We start from the raw sequence: 10,746 nt of genomic DNA, 5'->3' as shown, positions 1-10,746 counted from the left end.
TTACAGCAGTTCATAGCCTTCAAAGAGAGAGCAAAGCACAGACACTGGCCTGTTTAAGCAGTCTGGCTTGCTTGGGGACTGCCAGCGTAGGCAGGAAACTGTGCAGTCTGGAAATATCCCAGTCAAGAAGGAGAAAGATGCAGGTCTCCGTCCCCAGAGAGGCGATGCTAGAGGAGCCAGAAACCTAGAGTGGGTGCCCTTGATGGACCACAGAGGTTAATACAGGTGCAGTTGCTCTGAACTGTGACATACCCAGTGTGACAGCCTCAGAGTGTGTAACGTTAAGCATGTGCAGGACTGGAGCCTAGAGCTCCAAGTTTTGTACACCCTGTTTAATCAAGATTCATACTCCATAACATTACTAGTAAGCAATTATATTATAATTAGCAAGGAAAATTCCTCCACCTTACTCTTTACAACACATTCATATTTCAGTGTATCCAAAAATAAAGTGATTTAACACTGTTCTTCTGCCTCAACTGACTTATTCCCATATTGGCTTTATCTTGAAGATCATGATGGGTGAGTTAGTTGTACAATATCATTTCTTCCTAAATAAAAGCCACAGTAGGCAGCTTCATCCTGGTTTTTGGGTGGTGTACAGATGATGGTATATGCCAGGTAAGGTTTCAAATAAGAGCACAGAAATTCTATTTTTTGCCACCTAGAAGGGAGCATTTTAGTCTTTTGGGCAATTTCATATGTACAATGTAAATATTTGCATGTCTTAGAGGAGAATGATATCGTTTAACAAACACTTCACGTGGCATTTTGCTGATAAAGGTACTCTTTCCTAACGCCTAGGTAATGCACAGGAACTCTTTGGCCTTAGAGCACTGGAATTTTCCAGGATGCCAAACAAGTGAATTCTTGAGGGGGTGGGGAGAGAGGGAAAGGTATGTTCACTATCTCTAAAGTGACAGTCGAACTACCTCACTGCAGTCTGGCCATGGTTCTAGAGCTCCGAAAGCCACCATTATTCTGTCCAACAAGCTACTACCTCCAAATTGTCCCTTTTTGGCAATGACCCTGGGAGATAGGACAAGAGTTCCACATGGGTATGGATCTCCTAAGTAACCTGTTGAAATTTCCACTCACTGAGAGCCCTAGCTCCTTACAGCAGCCTGATAATGAACAGATGCATTTGAAATCAAAGGTGCAAGAAAAGCCTGGGAACTTGATTTGGGCACTTTCTGCCATTTAATAATTTTCTACATTACCTTTTTGTCTTTTGAAGAAAAGCTTATGAATCTCTAACAACATTCCAGGAATGTCACTCTGAAGCCTAAAATGCCAGCCGAGTCAGTGCGAAGTGATGGAAACAGCTCCAAGCAGGGTTGAGCGCTCTGTGTTCAGCACATCACCAGGTTGATTCATCACTGTGTTTCACTGTCTGTTAACATCCAGTTTTTAAGTTCTCAGCCATTTTCACTTTATGAATTACACCTGTGCAGTGTACAGCTACAGTAAGGCAGGTATCTGTGCCATGCCAACACGCCTAGACCATTGTGATATCAGACATAACTCAGCCAAACGCCACCCATGTGCTATGTGGATACTAGTTTCATGGGTTGCATGAGGGAGACTGCAACAAAGTGATTTTCTTGGCCCAACAGCCACAGTTCTTCAGAACCACCCACACAGCAGCAACACACGATAATTCAAAAGACACATAGCCCCTCATTGCAGCACACACCCCATTGTCCACCCACCCACACAACACAACACAGCCCATGCGCACACACACACTTATGCTAATCCCAAATATCACTCTGAAGCCTACCCTGTCTGTTGAGTCAGGATGAAGCAATGGAAGCAGCTACATACATGGTTGAGCTCTTTGTTTATTTAGAATCCCTCCAGGTTCAATCATCACTGGGATTCACAATTGGTTACCATTCAGCTGTTAAATTCTCAGCCAAGTTACACCTGTGTGACAGCACAAGAGTTACATCAGAAGTGAATTTCGTACTTCTGAGACATGCCCCGCTGACAGCACTGGAGAAAAGAGCTGCCACCCACAGAATAGGCACAGCAGGGGCAGCCGCACCATAAGGGAGGCTGCCAAGCAGTACCGTGGGCTACCGACACACAGCCATCTCTATCGACTTGTTTAAAATTCACGCATGTAGCAAAATGCCAGCTTCTGATAGAGGCCTATAAGTGAGTTGACCAGCCCCTTAGCTTTTACCTCAGAGCCTGGGTGAATAAAAGGGCTCCTGATTATCAGTTCTTAGAGGATGTGACTCTCAGGTTCAGCTTGCAGTTGTGCTGCTCAGAACTGACTCCCTTGAACCATCTCAGAGTCAGCTCCCCACAAAACTGTCTTCAGCTCTCTTATAAACTGCTTGAGGTGCCCTACCCATGCCAGGTGTTTCAAATTGGCTCATTTAGCAAGCCTGCTCCAGGTCTCCTACAGGCAGCTCTCTCACAAGACCCCTTAGATAACGTGTCCTGATTTATTTTAATTGTTCTTTTTCTATACAGAAGTGTATAGAAATAAATTGACTGATTGTCTGACTACAATGGAGAAATAGTGCAAAGGACTGTGTACAAAATGCTAAGTACCCAAAATAAACAAATTGAAAAAAGAAAGAGAGAAAGCAACTACAACAGGTCCCTGATCTTGCAAGCAATTTTAAATGGGCTTAATTTTACTAGTGTGATTTAAGTTAAGCACATGTCTATGTGTTTGCAGGACTGGAGCCTAATTTCTTTCAGCTCTAGTCATCTCAAAGATTACTCGTAACTATACAGTATTTTCACACAAGTGTTTTTTTCAAGCTGATGTCCCTGTAATAACTGTAGGTGTCAATTAAAGAAACTTTATTCCTGGGGATGATACATGAGCATGAGTTTGCCAGACTGGCAGCTAGACCTTGATGTACATTTAACTTGCACAAACAGTACTTATTCAGCACAGTATGTTAGCTTTCCCTAACTCTGACAGGACTCATTTATTGTCAGATGGAAAAATGGATTTTGAAAAGTTTCTCCAGTGTGTTTCTCCACCCGCTGGTTTCTCCACCTTCCCCCTCACCCAATATTTGCTGTGGCTATTGCAAAGAAATCTCACTCCTTTAGTTGTATTCCATTGTAACTGACAACATTTCCAAATCATGCCAGAGAACAAGATTTGTACTACACTTCAACCTTTTCTTTCAGGATGATTCTCCTTTAAATATTACTCAATATTCATGGAATAAAACAATCTGAAGTTTCTATGATTTCAGCTCTGTCCTATGCATCGAAGATCTGTGATGTTGTACTGCTATATTGTACTGTAAAACAGAATAGCAGGTATGGAACTATGTGACCTTATAGTCCAAACCAATATATTGTTATAGACAATTTGGTCAAAAGTAGCTACAGATTTTGGGTGCCCAACTTGTGACACCTTGGGCACCCATACATGCAGAGTACTCACATCTCCAAGTTAAGGCCCCAGGCCTGAAAACATGTATGCACATGCTCAGCTTTCCGCATACTTAACAATCCCATTAAGTTAAAGTCAATTAAATATTTTAATTGGACTGCTCACCCTGTGTAAAGAAAAGCAAGTGCATCTATCTTTGCAGGTTCAGGGAGTAAGTTAATGGAAGCTGTCTGTGCTCAGCATCCTGAAACCATGTCCTATATGTTTCAGCTTGAGCACCCAAAAACTGAGGCATAAGATATTAGTAATTGGTTTTGAAAATGTGAGGACCTTTATAGGCATTTTGATTGTGCTTTTCACTGTAATATTTGCACAAATAAAAAACCTGAAAGTAGGGAAATATGTTAGAGGTGGGGAAACTGAGGCACAATTGGGGCAATCCACGAAGGTACTTAGGTGCCTAAGTCCTGTTTTTAGACACCACTGAAATCCACAAAACTCCTGCTTGGTTGCCACCTATCCCTGTAGGCAACTAAATTCACTTGGTGTCTGTGTTTTTCCCTTTGTAAATGTTCACTGCAGCTTCACTCTAGGTCATGTGGGTGGGTCATCCAGATAGACTGTCTCAGGTGAGTTTACACAAAAGCAAGTTCACCTGAGAGAGAGCTGAGCACTGTTCAAATCCCTTCTCCCCCTCAGAAGGAGGGGGAACTTGAACTGTGGGAGGACGCTCCCACATCTTGGGTCAATATTCCATCCCCTAGGGCTATAAGGGAGGTCTGCCTCTCTCCCAGCCATTTTGTTTCAGGCCCCATATGGAACATAAGCTGCTGAAGGCCTATCTTCCCCCAGTTCCCGGCAGCCTGGACTTATGCACCTCTGAGAGGGGAAGAGCTTGGTGCACACCCCTCTCATCAGCATCTCCCATCAGCTACCTTAAGCAGCTCCCCACTTATTGTTCTGGCTTTGTGCATCGGAGTGTGAGGCCCCTATCCCCATTCATTGTATAGGGAGCCTAGGCACCTCATTCAGGCTTTGTGGATTGCCGTGGTGTTTTTGTGATTTTCTAGGCAACTAAAAGTTAGGGTCTGCAATGCTCAGCACTGCAATGCCTGCGTCCCTTCATGGATCCCACCCAGAATGATTTGCTCCAGATCACAGAGGCAGCCTAGGTCAGAGCTAGAACAGAACGCTCCAGGTTTCCATTCCTAGGCCTGACTCAGTGGGCCATTCTTCCTCTTCATTTGCTTAACTTAATCCAGCACAGAAAAGATGGACTCGCCCAATAGTTTGGTTTTCTACTAAAACGACTGTTACAACACTAACAAAAATGAACCAAAAAAAGGGAAAGCTAGTTAAAACATAGTAATGACTGCAAAAGGCATAGTTACACCACTATAAAGACAATGTGAAGAAGGAGTGTGACCTAGAGCGCTGAGAAAGATCAGAATAAAAAAAGGGAATGAACAACCACACTTGGGTCCCCCCCCAAAATCTATTGTCATCACATAATTGATGACCTAGCAACAACTGATGTTTTGTAGTCAGAGGGTAAATGTTTCTATGCTTTAGCATACAAAGAATGCTTTGAAGTTTATTTAATACACCTCAATTTTATGTAATTATATTAAGTATCCCACGTTAAAAGAACAGTAATGTTGCAAAGTCAAGCACTCAGAAGTTAAGGAATGCCAGAAATAGTGCACTGAATGAGGCAGAGCTTCTGTACCAAAATTATAGGTGATCACATAATTAATGACTATCATAATGAATACACACAAGGGGGCTAAATTAAGGTTGCACAAGCAACCCTAATTCTGGCATTTCCTAACTTTCGAGTGCTTGACATTGCCACCTTACATTCTTTTAACTTGTTTTTTCAAATGTTATTTCCTAATTTGTTTTAAAAGCAACAACAAAAATCCATCATGTGAAAACATATTGACCTCTGCATGTGTCATCAGCAGAATATGGAACCTTTAGATCCACACCACAGATTCTACCACTTGAGCTAAAGGAGCAACTAATAGTAGTGTAGTAGTGTGTTGTCATTTTCTACATGGACCAATCACTACAGAAGGGCTGAGATGCACATTTTATCAGTCGGTTTCATAACCATTTGTTGACAACAGAAGAATGGAGAATTCTGGTTTTGGAGGTGAGTATGCTCTAGTGGTACAGACCCTTCTTACGCCCATTTCTCCACCCCCTCCATCAAGACTGACCCTTTCTTTCTCTCTCCCCTCCAGCCTGTCCCTGTCCCAGCACTCTCCAACCAGCCCCTTTCTGCCTTTTCCCACAACCATCACCCAAGGCTCCTGTCTTGGTTTTCCCTTTCCTGGCTCACTCCACTCTTTCCCCCCACCCCCACAAAAAACCTTTCTTCACCCCTCTGCATTCCACTTAGGCTCCTTTCTCCCGGGCACCAAAAAGCCAGGTATCAAGAGCACAGGAGAGACACTTGTGCCAGTCATCACAATAGCATCTGCAGCCAGAAATAGCAATTTCAGGGAAAGTTCTACTCAGCCCTGCAGCCTTGGGAAGGAGCATGTTCCATCACTCTGTGGGAATGGAGCATACTCAGTACAGACAGAATCTTCTGAGAATTTAGCTACAAAACTCTAACAAGCCTCTACTGAGCATGTGTGAATTGTGATTTTTTTTAGAGGCTTATCATTTGGCCAAATGGGCAGATTTCCATGGGGATGGCAAAACGCACATCCCTGACACCAGGCAGACCCCTCTGCCAATTTTCAAATCCAGGCTTTTCAATTAAACAGTTGTAATAATACAACTATGAAGAAAGCATTGTATTTTCCCTAACTGCATTCTTAGAAAGAGCTGGACTATTTTTGCTGATATTTTCCCAAAAAATCAGGCAAAGGTAGATATCCAGCATGCGAAATTTCAGTCAGAACTATTAGCATTTGGCAAACATATAAACAACTCAAATCAGGACCCTTACAATGGAGAGTGTAAGGAAACCTTAACTGAGGGTGTCACTACCGGCTGTGCCTACAATAACCATGATCCTCAGAGGAAGGGGGGACCTATACAAGTGCAAAATATGAATAAAATAAAACAAATGAATATTATTAAAATAAATAACTGAAAAGGAAAGTTGCTTCTCTCGTATTAAGAAAACCTGTGGGGCTCCTCAAGCCCTTGAACAACAGATTGCTGCTCTTCTACCATCTCCACTAACTCAGTCTTGCTGCTTTCTGGCAGGGGTAACCAGTCTCATGGTGCATTTCCTCCTGCTGCAAGGTGAGCAGGAGGGCATCTAATAAGTTTGGTTTGTACTGTTTGTCAGTCAGTACTGCAGCTGTCTTTCCCTTTATCTCCTCAAAGCCAAGGGCACAGTCCTGTGGCACTGACGTCCATTAAAGCTAAAAGGCCAGATCCTCAGCTAGTATAAATTTCCATAGATGCATAGACTTCAATCGTGCTATGCCAGTTTACACTAACTGATGATCTGGCTCCAGGAGAACAGGATCGGGCCCTAAGTGAATCATGGCCATCTCATACTGATATGTGGGAGTAAAGCAGCAGTTTTTCAGCTGGGATCTCACACAGCACAACACATGATTTTACATTTCTTACAAAGCTTTTTCTCACTAAGCAATAGCTGCTTCAAACATTTATTAAATTATCTTGTTTAGATAGATAGATAGATAGATATGCGCACTGTACAGAACAATGCATAACACCAAACTAATGACAAGATTTGGGTTATAATCATGAGCATTCAGTACACCTGCACCCTCTGCAGGCCCCTCCAGGAAATGGCAGCCTTTTATATCCTCCAATTATACCTAACACAGCTGCGCAACCTGAGGAGAAAACAACTTGAAAGTAAAGGCTAAACAGAAACTAATTACAAACACCAGAGCATTCCTGGTGACTTTACTTGTCAGGGTTTTCGGACTGAATGACTAACACAAAGGGGGTTTTTTGGTTTGGAATCACAACATCGTAGTGAAATTGAAATAAAAGCTTTTTTTTCCACCAAAGAGCTTTTTAAAAAAATACCAGATACACATTTTATATTGTATTTTGTTTTGCATAGTGCAAACAAGCACACACACAGCTGAAAACAAAAACAATAAACCCTGAAATCCATCTTTCCTATCAACTGGATCTGAGGACTGGTGAACATGAGCAGTAAGAATAAGCAGTGTAAACAAAGCCTCTTGATCTGCACAGGAATTAGTATATGAACACATTATAAAGCGAGAGAATTACAAATCTGATTTGAAAACAAATTTCACTGTCAGCTTTCTGAAGCCCCAGTCCCGTAAACATGCACATGATTAATTTTACTACCGTGAATAACAGTAAAGCTAAACACATGTATAACTGTCTGCAGGATGCGGGGAGTATGGTGTGATTAATAAAGTAACTAAGGGAGGAAATAAAAGTATGATTTTCAAAGGGATGATTTCCCTTTGAAAAAACTTGTCATTGCATTGTTGCTACTCTTAACAGAATTGTTTTACCTTACAACAGTACATTTAATAGGATCACATTAACTATTAGCAATTCCTGCAGGCTTATAATATACAGTGAATTTGTAGACTACTCCACTACACGCATTCTTCCTATTATTTGTCTCATGCAGAGCCAGCTGTAGCATGGTTTCAGTTGCACCCACGGAAATCAGGCCCAGATTATCCAGTGTGCACTACCAGCGCACTTACACAGGACCCGTCTCAGGTTTGGTCTGGCTGCCTTTCCATCATGATAATGTGGGGAGTGACTTGCCTGTCCCAGCTGGGCCCTGATCCCATTGTTGTTGCTGCTGGCATCACCACACCCGATCAAGGCAATCCACTGAGCCAATAGCCCAGAGGTAGGAGTGGGGTTTGGGACACCACTCCCACCAACAGCACTGCTGGAGCTCAGGAAAAAGCCGGGCTGAAAGTGGCTCCCAGACACATACAGGGCAGAGCCCCCCATCCCCATGGGGAGGGCTGTGACCCCTTTGCTCCACAGGAAGGGCAGCAACTCCACAGATTAGACTGGAATTTTAGTATAATGCAATCATTGAACGGGGGGTGGGGTAGGGACTAAATCCTCCTCTCATGTATTGATATTCACTACAGGAACTTTTGATCTGATGTTAAGTCTTTGATCCTGCAACTGACTTTATGCAAGTGGATGCCTGCACCTGCACGGAGTCCCCAGTGATGTCAGTGGAGCTCAGTGCAGGTATGGGGGTCTGCTGCGGGAATCAGTGGCAGGATTGAGGCCTAAGATTTTTCTAGTGGCTCTTCCAGGGGAACTGGTAATGACCTGTTGATTTAGGTTGCCCAACACTTTCCATTTTAAAAGATTCTTTTCTTTCAGAAGCATTAATAGCTCTGTTGTTTGCAGCAGGCCTTTGATAGTCAGCTGGGAGAAATCCCTCAGGCGACAGAAGTGCCTTTTTTTTGCCAAGTGAAATTCCATTCAGATTTAGGTTAGTTGTGAAGTGTTACAATCCCAATTTTCTTTTTCTTACTGGCATTCCACAGACAACTACTGGCAGCCTGCCAAAATCAACCACTATTCTAGACTCCCTGGTCCCTGCTGCCACCAAAGCAGCTGCAGCAGCCAACACTATGCTGGGAACATTTGGGGGCTGCCGGAGCAACTGCAGGGGGGAGAGCCAGGCTGGGCAATCCCTCCAATCTCACCCCAGCATCCCATTTCCTACTCACCCCACTTCAGGGGGCACATTATGCATCACAAGCTCCCCCAACTCCTGGAGGGTGGGGTGTGAGAGAGACAAGCTGGGATTCCCACAAAAATCCCCTTTAGATCCAGCATATGGCCCTATCAAATCAAACCTCCTCTGGGGGCACTACATGGGGCAGGTAGTTCCCCAATTTTTAGGACAGGAGAGAGCAAGCCAAGCTGGACTCCAACCATAATGCATAGGCACTGTAGCTCAACTGGTAGAAGTCTGTGCTGCAATGGTGGAGGTTCAGATGTATAGATTGGAACCTGGTCAAAAAGTGCATTATTTTGACCAAAAAAATGAAAAACTTTTTTGGCTTTTGTTTAGTTAAATACCTCAAAGGTTTCTTCTCTGGTAGGCATCTAGTTAGAAGTAAAAGATCCTATAACAATTTCTGAAACAATTAGGTGATAAGGGGCAGATCTGAACTTGGTAGCTAATTCCTTGGTAGGACTAGAATGGGGACAACTTTTTCCTCAAGGAGAGTTCTTTATTGTGGAATTCCCTCCCAAAAAAAGTCTGCCAGAACCCCTCCTTAGCAGCCTTTAAATACATCAAGTTTTCATTTATTTCAGCTGGCCTATTTTTGGCTGTCTGGGCTCCCTCCCCCTGCTTTTATATCTGCTATTCTTGTTTCTCCACTCTTCTTATTGGTCAGGAACTGATCGCTCTGCAGGTTGGGTGATTTGATGGATACTAGGTTTGTTCTAGGTTGTAATGGGTATGACCCTGTCCCAGTTTTTCTGAAACTGTATATTCCTGTACATTTTAGTTGGAGAGCTTATTCTTTTTTAGGTTTAAAAAAGGGTTTGTATTGTTTTTTATTGCATGGCAGTAGCTGTCTCATTATTGGCACTTTTATAAGTGACTTAAAAAACTAAATAATACTGGAGCCACGACCAATATTTTTTATTTAACAGGTTCTAATAACCATGGCTGCAGAGAATTATTTCTGAAAACTACAGTCAGCACTTCTAGTGCCCAAACGATTGTTCTGAAATACTTTGTAATCTCTCAATTATAATTAGGGCTAGCTGAAACCAAGATCGGTTCTCTGAACATCTTTTTCACTATTCTATGAATGCAAACAATTCTTGAATTGTAATCACCTTTAAACAATGAAAAAGGTTTTAAAATTATATTCATTTACAAAACACATCATAGCTTAAAGCCAAAGTAAACTACTTGAAAGATACTTTTAAAATTACTCTTGCATATATTTAATATATACTTAACATCACTAACTAAAGGCAAAGACACTTGTTAGAAATATTGTAGACCAGATGCATTATGAAAAATAAATGTTCATCTAATCAAAAAATAGCAATGCACAATCTACCATATCAAACCCTTTGTCTAGGTCAGGGGCGGGCAAACTTTCCTGACGGCCGCATTGGGTTTCAGAAATTGTATGGAGGGCCGGTTAGGGGAGGCTGTGCTTCCCCAAACAGCCAGGCATGGCCTGGCCCCCGCCCCCTATTCCCCCCTGCCCTGCTTCTTGCCCCCTGATGCCACCCTCCCAGACTCCTGCCCCATCCAACCCCCTGTTCCCTGATGGCCCCCCTCCCGGGACCCCTGCCCCATCCACACACACCCCAGTCCCTGTCCCCTGACCGACCCTGGAACCCCCACCCGACTGCCCCCCACC

Source organism: Eretmochelys imbricata, chromosome 1 (assembly GCF_965152235.1).
Source record: "Eretmochelys imbricata isolate rEreImb1 chromosome 1, rEreImb1.hap1, whole genome shotgun sequence".
NCBI classification, from domain to species: domain Eukaryota; kingdom Metazoa; phylum Chordata; order Testudines; family Cheloniidae; genus Eretmochelys; species Eretmochelys imbricata.
This window is presented reverse-complemented; position numbering follows the sequence as displayed.